Raw genomic sequence first — 13905 nt, 5'->3', positions numbered from 1 at the left:
TTCTGTTTCTTGTTGTTCATCTATGCCACCGTTTGAGTCAAAATTGTGACATTGGGCAAGAAAAAGATCACTGTACACCAACCAATAACCAAGGTAAATTCAGTAACCCACTTTAATGTCTTATAATCTAATTATTACATGTAAATTCGGCACCTATTTAATAAACATACCATACTGGTTCCTCTAAACAGTCTCTAATATTTATATTGTCTGTTTGATTGAGTCAATTAAGTGACAATGGCAAGAAAAAGGTCACTGCACACCAATAAATTACCAAGGTAAATTCATTAATTCACATTATTAATACACAATTTTTATCTTACATATACATTCTGCATCTGCATCATGTTCTTCTTTTTATCAAATTTGATTTTTTTCGGTTTTTGTACATGCCACTTTAATTCACGTCTGGATGTTACATATATCTTCTACATCACACCCTTTTTTGCTAATTTGTTTAATTTTCTGTTTCTTGTTGTTCGTCTATGCCAATGTATGAGTCAAAATCGTGACATTGGGCAAGGAAAAGATCACTGTAGGCCTACACCAATAAATTACCAAGGTAACAAATTCAGTAAACCACATTAATGTCTTATAATCTAAACGTTACATGTAAATTCTGCATCTTTTTAATAAACAAATCACGCTGGTTCCTCTGAACAGTCTCTAATACTTATATTTTCTGTTTGATTGAGTCAATTTGGTGACAATGGCAAGGAAGTGGCAAGAAAGGGTGACTGCATACGAATAAATTACCAAGGTAAATTACTTAATTCACAATATTAATACACAATCTGTATATTACATATACATTCTTTATCAGCATCATGGTCTTCATTTGCTAATTTTTCTGTTTTCTGTTGTTGTTTTTTTCCATCTATGCTACTGTTTGAGTCAACTCAGAGAAAATCATGACAATTGGCAAGAAAAAGGTACACCAGTAAATTACCAGATAAATTCATGAATTCACATCTGGATGTTACATCATTCTACATCTGCATCATGACCTTCTTTTGCTAATTTTTTTTCTGTTTCTTGTTGTTCATCTATGCCACCGTTTGAGTCAAAATTGTGACATTGGGCAAGAAAAAGATCACTGTACACCAACCAATCACCAAGGTAAATTCAGTAACCCACATTAATGTCTTATAATCTAAATATTACATGTAAATTCTGCACCTATTTAATAAACAAATCACGCTGGTTCCTCTGAACAGTCTCTAATACTTATATTTTCTGTTTGATTGAGTCAATTTAGTGACAATGGCAAGAAAGTGGCAAGAAAAGGTGACTGCGTACGAATAAATTACCAAGGTAAATAACTTAATTCACAATATGAGTACACAATCTGTATATTACATATATATTCTTTATCAGCATCATGGTCTTCATTTGCTAATTTCTCTTTTTTCAGTTTTTTTGCTTTTTTTTTCATCTATGCTACTGTTTGAGTCAACTCAGAGAAAATCATGACAATTGGCAAGAAAAAGGTATACCAGTAAATTACCAGATAAATTCATTTATTAACATCTGGATGTTGCATCATTCTACATCTGCATCATGACTTTCTTTTGCTAATTTTTATTTTTATTTTTCTGTTTCTTGTTGTTCATCTATGCCACCGTTTGAGTCAAAATTGTGACATTGGGCAAGAAAAAGATCACTGTACACCAACCAATAACCAAGGTAAATTCAGTAACCCACTTTAATGTCTTTTAATCTAAATATTACATGTAAATTCTGCACCTATTTAATAAACATACCATATTGGTTCCTCTAAACAGTCTCTAATACTTATATTGTCTGTTTGATTGAGTAAATTTAGTGACAATGGCAAGAAAAAGGTCACTGCACACCAATAAATTACCAAGGTAAATTCATTAATTCACATTATTAATACACAATTTTTATCTTACATATACATTCTGCATCTGCATCATGTTCTTCTTTTTATCAAATTTAATTTTTTTCTGTTTTTGTACATGCCACTTTAATTCACGTCTGGATGTTACATATATCTTCTACATCACACCCTTTTTTGCTAATTTTTAAATTTTCTGTTTCTTGTTGTTCGTCTATGCTAATGTATGAGTCAAAATCGTGACATTGGGCAAGAAAAAGATCACTGTAGGCCTACACCAATAAATTAGCAAGGTAAATTCAGTAACCCACATTAATGTCTTATAATCTAAATGTTACATGTAAATTCTGCATCTTTTTAATAAACAAATCACGATGGTTCCTCTGAACAGTCTCTAATACTTATATTTTCTGTTTGATTGAGTCAATTTAGTGAAAATGGCAAGAAAGTGGCAAGAAAAGGTGACTGCATACGAATAAATTACCAAGGTAAATTACTTAATTCACAATATGAGTACACAATCTGTATATTACATATACATTCTTTATCAGCATCATGGTCTTCATTTGCTAATTTTTCTTTTTTCTGTTTTTTTTTTTTTTTGTCCATCTATCCTACTGTTTGAGTCAACTCAGAGAAAATCATGACAATTGGCAAGAAAAAGGTACACCAGTAAATTACCAGATAAATTCATGAATTCACATCTGGATGTTACATCATTCTACATCTGCATCATGACCTTCTTTTGCTATTTTTTTTTTTTTTCTGTTTCTTGTTGTTCATCTATGCCACCGTTTGAGTCAAAATTGTGACATTGGTCAAGAAAAAGATCACTGTACACCAACCAATAACCAAGGTAAATTCAGTAACCCACATTAATGTCTTTTAATCTAAATATTACATGTAAATTCTGCACCTATTTAATAAACATACCATACTGGTTCCTCTAAACAGTCTCTAATACTTATATTGTCTGTTTGATTGAGTCAATTTAGTGACAACGGCAAGAAAAAGGTCACTGCACACCAATAAATTACCAAGGTAAATTCATTAATTCACATTATTAATACACAATTTTTATCTTACATATACATTCTGCATCTGCATCATGTTCTTCTTTTTATCAAATTTGATTTTTTTCTGTTTTTGTACATGCCATTTTAATTCACGTCTGGATGTTACATATATCTTCTACATCACACCCTTTTTTGCTAATTTGTTTAATTTTCTGTTTCTTGTTGTTCGTCTATGCCAATGTATGAGTCAAAATCATGACATTGGGCAAGGAAAAGATCACTGTAGGCCTACACCAATAAATTACCAAGGTAACAAATTCAGTAAACCACATTAATGTCTTATAATCTAAACGTTACATGTAAATTCTGCATCTTTTTAATAAACAAATCACGCTGGTTCCTCTGAACAGTCTCTAATACTTATATTTTCTGTTTGATTGAGTCAATTTGGTGACAGTGGCAAGAAAGTGGCAAGAAAAGGTGACTGCGTACGAATAAATTACCAAGGTAAATTACTTAATTCACAATATTAATACACAATCTGTATATTACATATACATTCTTTATCAGCATCATGGTCTTCATTTGCTAATTTTTCTTTTTTCTGTTTTTTTTTTCCATCTATCCTACTGTTTGAGTCAACTCAGAGAAAATCATGACAATTGGCAAGAAAAAGGTACACCAGTAAATTACCAGATAAATTCATTTATTCACATCTGGATGTTACATCATTCTACATCTGCATCATGACCTTCTTTTGCTAATTTTTTTTTTTTTTTCTGTTTCTTGTTGTTCATCTATGCCACCGTTTGAGTCAAAATTGTGACATTGGGCAAGAAAAAGATCACTGTACACCAACCAATCACCAAGGTAAATTCAGTAACCCACTTTAATGTCTTATAATCTAAATATTACATGTAAATTCTGCACCTATTTAATAAACATATCATACTGGTTCCTCTAAACAGTCTCTAATACTTATATTGTCTGTTTGATTGAGTCAATTTAGTGACAATGGCAAGAAAAAGGTCACTGCACACCAATAAATTACCAAGGTAAATTCATTTATTCACATTATTAATACACAATTTTTATCTTACATATACATTCTGCATCTGCATCATGTTCTTCCTTTTATCAAATTTAAATTTTTTCTGTTTTTGTACATGCCACTGTAATTCACGTCTGGATGTTACATATATCTTCTACATCACTCCCTTTTTTGCTAATTTGTTTAATTTTCTGTTTCTTGTTGTTCGTCTATGCCAATGTATGAGTCAAAATCATGACATTGGGCAAGGAAAAGATCACTGTAGGCCTACACCAATAAATTACCAAGGTAACAAATTCAGTAACCCACATTAATGTCTTATAATCTAAACGTTACATGTAAATTCTGCATCTTTTTAATAAACAAATCACGCTGGTTCCTCTGAACAGTCTCTAATACTTATATTTTCTGTTTGATTGAGTCAATTTGGTGACAATGGCAAGAAAGTGGCAAGAAAAGGTGACTGCATACGAATAAATTACCAAGGTAAATTACTTAATTCACAATATTAATACACAATCTGTATATTACATATACATTCTTTATCAGCATCATGGTCTTCATTTGCTAATTTTTCTGTTTTCTGTTTTTTTTTTTTTTTTCCATCTATGCTACTGTTTGAGTCAACTCAGAGAAAATCATGACAATTGGCAAGAAAAAAGTACACCAGTAAATTACCAGATAAATTCATGAATTCACATCTGGATGTTATATCATTCTACATCTGCATCATGACCTTCTTTTGCTAATTTTTTTTTCTGTTTCTTGTTGTTCATCTATGCCACCGTTTGAGTCAAAATTGTGACATTGGGCAAGAAAAAGATCACTGTACACCAACCAATAACCAAGGTAAATTCATTAACCCACATTAATGTCTTATAATCTAAATATTACATGTAAATTCTGCACATATTTAATAAACATACCATATTGGTTCCTCTAAACAGTCTCTAATACTTATATTGTCTGTTTGATTGAGTCAATTTAGTGACAATGGCAAGAAAAAGGTCACTGCACACCAATAAATTACCAAGGTAAATTCATTAATTCACATTATTAATACACAATTTTTATCTTACATATACATTCTGCATCTGCATCATGTTCTTCTTTTTATCAAATTTAAATTTTTTCTGTTTTTGTACATGCCACTGTAATTCACGTCTGGATGTTACATATATCTTCTACATCACACCCTTTTTTGCTAATTTTTTAATTTTCTGTTTCTTGTTGTTCGTCTATGCCAATGTATGAGTCAAAATCGTGACATTGGGCAAGGAAAAGATCACTGTAGGCCTACACCAATAAATTACCAAGGTAACAAATTCAGTAACCCACATTAATGTCTTATAATCTAAATGTTACATGTAAATTCTGCACCTATTTAATAAACAAATCACGCTGGTTCCTCTGAACAGTCTCTAATACTTATATTTTCTGTTTGATTGAGTCAATTTAGTGAAAATGGCAAGAAAGTGGCAAGAAAAGGTGACTGCATACGAATAAATTACCAAGGTAAATTACTTAATTCACAATATGAGTACACAATCTGTATATTACATATACATTCTTTATCAGCATCATGGTCTTCATTTGCTAATTTTTCTGTTTTCTGTTTTTTTTTTTTTCCATCTATCCTACTGTTTGAGTCAACTCAGAGAAAATCATGACAATTGGCAAGAAAAAGGTACACCAGTAAATTACCAGATAAATTCATGAATTCACATCTGGATGTTACATCATTCTACATCTGCATCATGACCTTCTTTTGCTAATTTTTTTTCTGTTTCTTGTTCATCTATGCCACCGTTTGAGTCAAAATTGTGACATTGGGCAAGAAAAAGATCACTGTACACCAACCAATAACCAAGGTAAATTCAGTAACCCACATTAATGTCTTTTAATCTAAATATTACATGTAAATTCTGCACCTATTTAATAAACATATCATGCTGGTTTCTCTAAACAGTCTCTAATACTTATATTGTCTGTTTGATTGAGTCAATTTAGTGACAACGGCAAGAAAAAGGTCACTGCACACCAATAAATTACCAAGGTAAATTCATTAATTCGCATTATTAATACACAATGTATATCTTACAAATACATTCTGCATCTGCATCATGTTCTTCTTTTTATCAAATTTTAATTTTTTCTGTTTTTGTACATGCCACTGTAATTCACGTCTGGATGTTACATATATCTTCTACATCACACCCTTTTTTGCTAATTTTTAAATTTTCTGTTTCTTGTTGTTCGTCTATGCCAATGTATGAGTCAAAATCGTGACATTGGGCAAGAAAAAGATCACTGTAGGCCTACACCAATAAATTAGCAAGGTAAATTCAGTAACCCACATTAATGTCTTATAATCTAAATATTACATGTAAATTCTGCACCTATTTAATAAACATACCATATTGGTTCCTCTGAACAGTATCTAATACTTATATTTTCTGTTTGATTGAGTCAATTTAGTGAAAATGGCAAGAAAGTGGCAAGAAAAGGTGACTGCATACGAATAAATTACCAAGGTAAATTACTTAATTCACAATATGAGTACACAATCTGTATATTACATATATATTCTTTATCAGCATCATGGTCTTCATTTGCTAATTTTTCTGTTTTCTGTTTTTTTTTTTTTTTCCATCTATCCTACTGTTTGAGTCAACTCAGAGAAAATCATGACAATTGGCAAGAAAAAGGTACACCAGTAAATTACCAGATAAATTCATGAATTCACATCTGGATGTTACATCATTCTACATCTGCATCATGACCTTCTTTTGCTAATTTTTTTTCTGTTTCTTGTTCATCTATGCCACCGTTTGAGTCAAAATTGTGACATTGGTCAAGAAAAAGATCACTGTAGGCCTACACCAATAAATTACCAAGGTAACAAATTCAGTAACCCACATTAATGTCTTATAATCTAAACGTTACATGTAAATTCTGCATCTTTTTAATAAACAAATCACGCTGGTTCCTCTGAACAGTCTCTAATACTTATATTTTCTGTTTGATTGAGTCAATTTGGTGACAATGGCAAGGAAGTGGCAAGAAAGGGTGACTGCATACGAATAAATTACCAAGGTAAATTACTTAATTCAAAATATTAATACACAATCTGTATATTACATATACATTCTTTATCAGCATCATGGTCTTCATTTGCTAATTTTTCTGTTTTCTGTTGTTTTTTTTTTCCATCTATGCTACTGTTTGAGTCAACTCAGAGAAAATCATGACAATTGGCAAGAAAAAGTTACACCAGTAAATTACCAGATAAATTCATGAATTCACATCTGGATGTTACATCATTCTACATCTGCATCATGACCTTCTTTTGCTAATTTTTTTTCTGTTTCTTGTTGTTCATCTATGCCACCGTTTGAGTCAAAATTGTGACATTGGGCAAGAAAAAGATCACTGTACACCAACCAATCACCAAGGTAAATTCAGTAACCCACATTAATGTCTTATAATCTAAATATTACATGTAAATTCTGCACCTATTTAATAAACAAATCACGCTGGTTCCTCTGAACAGTCTCTAATACTTATATTTTCTGTTTGATTGAGTCAATTTAGTGACAATGGCAAGAAAGTGGCAAGAAAAGGTGACTGCGTACGAATAAATTACCAAGGTAAATAACTTAATTCACAATATGAGTACACAATCTGTATATTACATATACATTCTTTATCAGCATCATGGTCTTCATTTGCTAATTTCTCTTTTTTCAGTTTTTTTTTTTTTTTTTTTCATCTATGCTACTGTTTGAGTCAACTCAGAGAAAATCATGACAATTGGCAAGAAAAAGGTATACCAGTAAATTACCAGATAAATTCATTTATTAACATCTGGATGTTGCATCATTCTACATCTGCATCATGACCTTCTTTTGCTAATTTTTATTTTTATTTTTCTGTTTCTTGTTGTTCATCTATGCCACCGTTTGAGTCAAAATTGTGACATTGGGCAAGAAAATGATCACTGTACACCAACCAATAACCAAGGTAAATTCAGTAACCCACATTATTGTCTTATAATCTAAATATTACATGTAAATTCTGCACCTATTTAATAAACATATCATGCTGGTTCCTCTAAACAGTCTCTAATACTTATATTGTCTGTTTGATTGAGTAAATTTAGTGACAATGGCAAGAAAAAGGTCACTGCACACCAATAAATTACCAAGGTAAATTCATTAATTCACATTATTAATACACAATTTTTATCTTACATATACATTCTGCATCTGCATCATGTTCTTCTTTTTATCAAATTAAATTTTTTCTGTTTTTGTACATGCCACTTTAATTCACGTCTGGATGTTACATATAACTTCTACATCACACCCTTTTTTGCTAATTTTTAAATTTTCTGTTTCTTGTTGTTCGTCTATGCCAATGTATGAGTCAAAATCGTGACATTGGGCAAGAAAAAGATCACTGTAGGCCTACACCAATAAATTAGCAAGGTAAATTCAGTAACCCACATTAATGTCTTATAATCTAAATGTTACATGTAAATTCTGCATCTTTTTAATAAACAAATCACGATGGTTCCTCTGAACAGTCTCTAATACTTATATTTTCTGTTTGATTGAGTCAATTTAGTGAAAATGGCAAGAAAGTGGCAAGAAAAGGTGACTGCATACGAATAAATTACCAAGGTAAATTACTTAATTCACAATATGAGTACACAATCTGTATATTACATATATATTCTTTATCAGCATCATGGTCTTCATTTGCTATTTTTTCTTTTTTCTGTTTTTTTTTTTTTTTTGTCCATCTATCCTACTGTTTGAGTCAACTCAGAGAAAATCATGACAATTGGCAAGAAAAAGGTACACCAGTAAATTACCAGATAAATTCATGAATTCACATCTGGATGTTACATCATTCTACATCTGCATCATGACCTTCTTTTGCTAATTTTTTTTTTTTCTGTTTCTTGTTGTTCATCTATGCCACCATTTGAGTCAAAATTGTGACATTGGGCAAGAATGGGAGGACTGTTTCTACCATGCTTGGCCCTCCGTCGCACATTGGAAAAATCACAGTAAAAGGAGGGAGAGAGCGAGACATCGAGTGAGCATCCTTCAGGTCTATAGCTGCAACCAATCCATCGAACAGACGCACTGGAAGATGCGTTTTTGCATGAGCATCTCGATCTGCATCCTAAACAGATGACAGATCTAAACGCACAGATAGGATTGGTATAACCCACCACTCTCTGGATACAATGTAAGGGGGCATAAACCCACTCTTCATCTCGGCTAGAGTACTGGCTTGATTGTATCCTTCGCCAGGAGGATAACAATCTTCTAACGCGAGACAGGGGGTGGCATAGCGATAATCACTTAAATACACATCCGTAAACCCAGGAGGCCAACAGTGAATTGAAACGCAAAGCCGAGTCTGACCGCCCGCGTGAGCTACTACAACAGGCTGAGCAGCACTAACCAGGCTGACAAAGTCAGAATGAGCAGCATCACCGGATCGATCGTTGACGTACCCGCGGAGGGGCAGCTTGGGATGGGTAGTGCTCAGCCCGGTAAGCGGAGCATCCAGAGGAAGAGGTCAAAATAAGAGATTGACTCTTACCTTCCTCCCAGGATCCCACGGAGTGGCTGGAGGTGAGAGAAAGGAGCTCATCCTCCACCCTCAAGCCTGTGGCGCAATGCACCAAAGCTGAGAGCTGGAAGGCAGTGCGTCCCGTGCTGGCAGCAATTGGGCTTCAACACCCAGAGCGAGGAAAAGCCGCTCTTTTGGGGTCACTACATACATCCGCTGGAGAGCCCATGCCTCCACAGAGGAAAGAACGGTTCTCCTCCTCTCCAAGCCGCCCGCCTCAGGTTTGCTTTGTGGTCTGATTACTGGACTTCAACCTGTGACGATTACTGGACTACAACCTGTGACGGTAGTGTCAACTTCCTGCGGGGGAGCTCAGCGCGTTTACTTAGCCAGTGGAATGGACTATGACTACAAAGCATTTTGGAGTCGTGAGAAGAGCGCATTCGGCAAGGAATGGCCAGCACGGATGGGTCTGATGGGGAGAGCAGTTTTCCGAGCCCACCAAGAGATGACCTGCTCCATCGCGCACGGCTGATCTTTCACCACGAGGACTCCTGGTTAAAGCTCCCGACAATATCGCCGAGAAGGCCTACCTGGGAAATGGGCACACTAAGAAAGCGTACTTTGTCGGCGCGGCACATATCTTCAGGGTAGGCGAATATGGCATTTCTGGACCACTATGTGGCCATCGTCCTCACCAGGGCACGGGCGGCCGACTTGAAGGTCATGAGAGAATAGTCGATCACCTTGCGATACTTATGCATAAGCTGGAAGATTAATCTTACATCAGACCACACGTCACACTCTTTAGTTTGTCAGGCGGTGTGACTGGGGGACAAGCCATCTCAAGCCGCACTGCTGAAACAGCCAAGGAAACGCAGCCATTATGTCTGATTCGAGAACCGTAACCGCGCATTGCACCCCGTAGGATGGAAGCGAGCCCGGTCTTTTATTTGAGCATAACAGCTTGCCCTCTGATGTCCTGATGGACCTTTGATTTCCGGTGTCATTAAGCAGTGGAGTGGGCATCCTAGGGGGTTAACCGCACAACCACCCGAAGCTTGGATGGGCCGCAATGTGGAGAAGTGGGGGGTCCTGGATAAATCCCCACTCTGATCCTCAGATCTGCCCGTGTGCTAACTGCTTTCACGGGGAGCAACGGGGGTGGCTGAAGCCGCAATCTCAGCTGTGCAACAGCCACTCCCTCACAGTGAGAGCATGAGCTGTTCCCCAGACCCCCAGACCTGTCATGCAATACCCGGCCCATTATCCGGAGATAGGAACCACCGATCCAGAAATGCACAGTCAGACCAGCATCTTGAAAAAGACGTGTTAATTGACTGTTGCTCTCTTAGGGAATCTGCCTCTTTAAATGGAAACTGCTCTTTTGTGCATACCAGCGAAACACTCAGGGGACAGGAATCCCAGATCGACTGCTGCTGTCGTGTCCTACCCCGCACTGGTGAGTAAACTTGAAATAAGGTTGGCAGATAGCATCTCTTCAGTCTCGTGATCAAGTCTGAAGCAACAATTCTGAGGAGCTGACTCCAACAACTGACTGATATAGCATTAATGAGCTCATCAGTTTCAGCTGTGGAGCTAAGCTCCGCCGATTCAATTGGCATTTCATTGGGCCATTTTCTTATCTTAAGAAGTGATTGGTCGTCTGACGCACTCCCAAAAGTCTGTTTATATACAGACACACAGTGGAATTCCCTCATGAAGGGAAACTAGGAAACACAGATGAGTGCATGGATGGATGTCCTTCCAAGAGGAAGGGGGTGGTGGTGGGTTTAGATTGTGGATAGATGTCTTCTCTGTGGCAGTTATTTACATTATAGGTAATAGACACACAACAAGCAGAAGAGGGAGACTCACAAGAAGCATGGTGAATATTTATTCTCCACTATTAGACTCAGGTCTCAAACAAACTCTACATTTTTGTTTTGTGTTTTCTAGGATACTCATACAAATTAAAAATCATGCAAAAGATTTGTTTAGTTATCAGTCCAGTTGTGTCTGCATTGGATTGATTTCTGTTATTTATTTACAACAATATTTGTATAATAATAATGCTTTTATAATAATAATAATACTTTCATTTATTTGTAATATAATTATTGAGTTGGTGTGATTGAGGAGGGGGCCCATGCCTTACTACAGTTTTATGTTTAGCTACACCCCTGAGACTCACAAGGGGAACAGTGGAGATATACTCGAAGACTTGGAGCTCAGCAAGCAGATAGAATGGCTGGAACCGACTGAACAATGGAGTTAGTTTCCAAAACAATTGTATTAAGATTAATTAAAACTTGATATCTTTGTCTTTGGCAGATTGGCATGGAGCATTTGGAGAAACAGGAAAACACACGTCAGCAATGACAAGTACATCGTAATAAATTAGGTACAGCCTTTTATTTTTAAGTTGAATCAAATCCACTTTATAAAACATTTTTAATGTTTTAAATATTTCCAAACGAATGTCCAATAATATTAATATTTACAACGATAATTTAAATCTTGCTGCGATGACTGTGCTGTGTTTGACTGGCAGTAGCTCGGCTTTTAGATTGCTATAGACCATTTTGAGAGATGTAAACTAAAACAATGGTCCCAGCGTATTTCCCGTTTTGCATTTTTAATTTATAGCTTCCGAGAATCCAAAAAGGGCCACATATTGATAAACAATGTTATAAAAGCAGTTTTAAAATTAAGTTACGATTGAATTGTCTCTTGTTACAGTTATGAAACAGTTTAATAACAAAACGTTCATGTGCCAATGACATGACTACAGTGAATTGGTCTATAACCCTCTTCAAAAGTTAAATTGCACCTGTTGCACATTTAATAAACCCAGTAGTGTAAAAATAAAATAACTGACTCAATGCAATACCCCTGGTCTTCAGTTATTACTCCCTGTCAGAATATTCTCATAGATTCAAATATTGTCCTATAGATTTAGCCTACTCTTTCTCAGTTTACAGGACTAGGCTATATAGACATAGGCCTGATGATTTTGAACTAATTCTATCCCCATAACAGAAGAAACACAGTTCAATATGTTTAATCATTCTGGGTTATAGAGATAACTGACAATGTTTTACTGCCCAGCTACTCATGTGTCATAAATATCTGCACACTGGTATAAGAATAACGTTAAATCTGGCTAATAATAAAGGATAATTCAAGCTTATTCAAAAAACATGATCCGGGAGGCTCCGATTTGTTTTCAAGATTGAGAGGTACAAGATTCTTTAAACGGCTCACATTACCAAATAATCTGCAATGAGAATCAGAACTGATCAAACACCTCGACAAGATTTCATCTTCAATTTATGGGAGATGAAAATAAATTGGGCTAAAATTCCTGTAGTCTGAGCCCAGTTTTAGATAGTTAGCTAGACGTCTTGTCTGCAGCAACAGGTTTTTTTTTTTTTTTTTTTTTCAGGTAATGGACACAGAACAGGCAGAAGAAGCATTTCTGTGCATTTCTGGAGCTCAGCAAGCCTGTAGAGCTCTGTTAGTCATGTCTTTGTCTTTTACAGACTGGAGTGCAGCATGTGGAGATATATAGGAATCACACACCTCAGCAATGACTGGAAACTGATGGTCATTCAAAAACAGATGGATGGGTATATGGATGGAGGTCCTTCCAAGAGGAAGGGGTGGTGGTGAGTATAGATTGTTAGAGGTCTTCTCTGTGGCTGTTATTTACATTGTAGGTAATGGACACACAACAGGGAAATGAGGGAGACCCACAAGAGCATCGGTGAACAGCTTGTGCTTTGAAGGAGCTCAGCCAGCAGGTAGATCTCTGTTGGTGTTGTCTTCATCTTTTGCAAATTGGAGTGGAGCAAAAGAAGAAGACTCACAAGGGAACAGTGGAGATGTATCTGAAGAACACTGGAGAACACATTGTGTATTGCTGGAGATCAACCAGCAAGTAGAGCTCTGTTAGTCTTGTTTTTTCTTTCTCTTTTGCAGATTAGACTGGGGCATGTGGAGAAATGAGTCACACCTTAGCAATGGGTTGTTGCTAGATCGGATATTGTTGATGCCGGAAGTTAACGAGAATTATTTATATTATTTACTAAATTTCCCATTTATTGTATTTTATTAATGTCTACCCCCACCACAATCCTAAACCCAACCGTCACAGAATTATAAAACAGCAGTTGTACCGAGTATTATTTATCTATTAAATTACCCTATAAACTGGATTTTTTTAACACCTACACCGACCACAACCCTAAACCCAACCGTCACAGTACTGTAAAAATATGAATTATTGTTATACAGTATCATTAAAAATGCTGTTATATTAATGCGCATATTGCGCTTCCGGACGGCCACGTATCAAATCTAGACTTTACCTCAGCAATGGC

The 13905-nt window shown here is 35.5% G+C and overlaps 1 long non-coding RNA gene across 2 annotated transcripts; it reads left to right on the top strand.

The window, feature by feature from the left end:
* Positions 1 to 7991: 7991 nt before the first annotated feature.
* LOC147846811 (uncharacterized) lies at positions 7992 to 13275 on the top strand. 2 transcript variants are annotated; one of them, XR_015476569.1, is made up of 6 exons: positions 7992 to 8418; positions 8549 to 8613; positions 8762 to 8790; positions 8926 to 10982; positions 11855 to 11924; positions 13066 to 13275. It is a non-coding gene; the product is annotated as an uncharacterized LOC147846811 (long non-coding RNA). The 2 variants fall into 2 exon arrangements; XR_015476568.1 differs by lacking the exons at positions 7992 to 8418; positions 8549 to 8613; positions 8762 to 8790 and having other exon boundaries at positions 8791 to 10982.
* Positions 13276 to 13905: the final 630 nt, after the last annotated feature.

Source organism: Danio rerio, chromosome 1 (assembly GCF_052040795.2).
Source record: "Danio rerio strain M-AB ecotype USA chromosome 1, GRCz13ab, whole genome shotgun sequence".
NCBI classification, from domain to species: Eukaryota; Metazoa; Chordata; class Actinopteri; order Cypriniformes; family Danionidae; genus Danio; species Danio rerio.
This window is presented reverse-complemented; position numbering and strand designations above follow the sequence as displayed.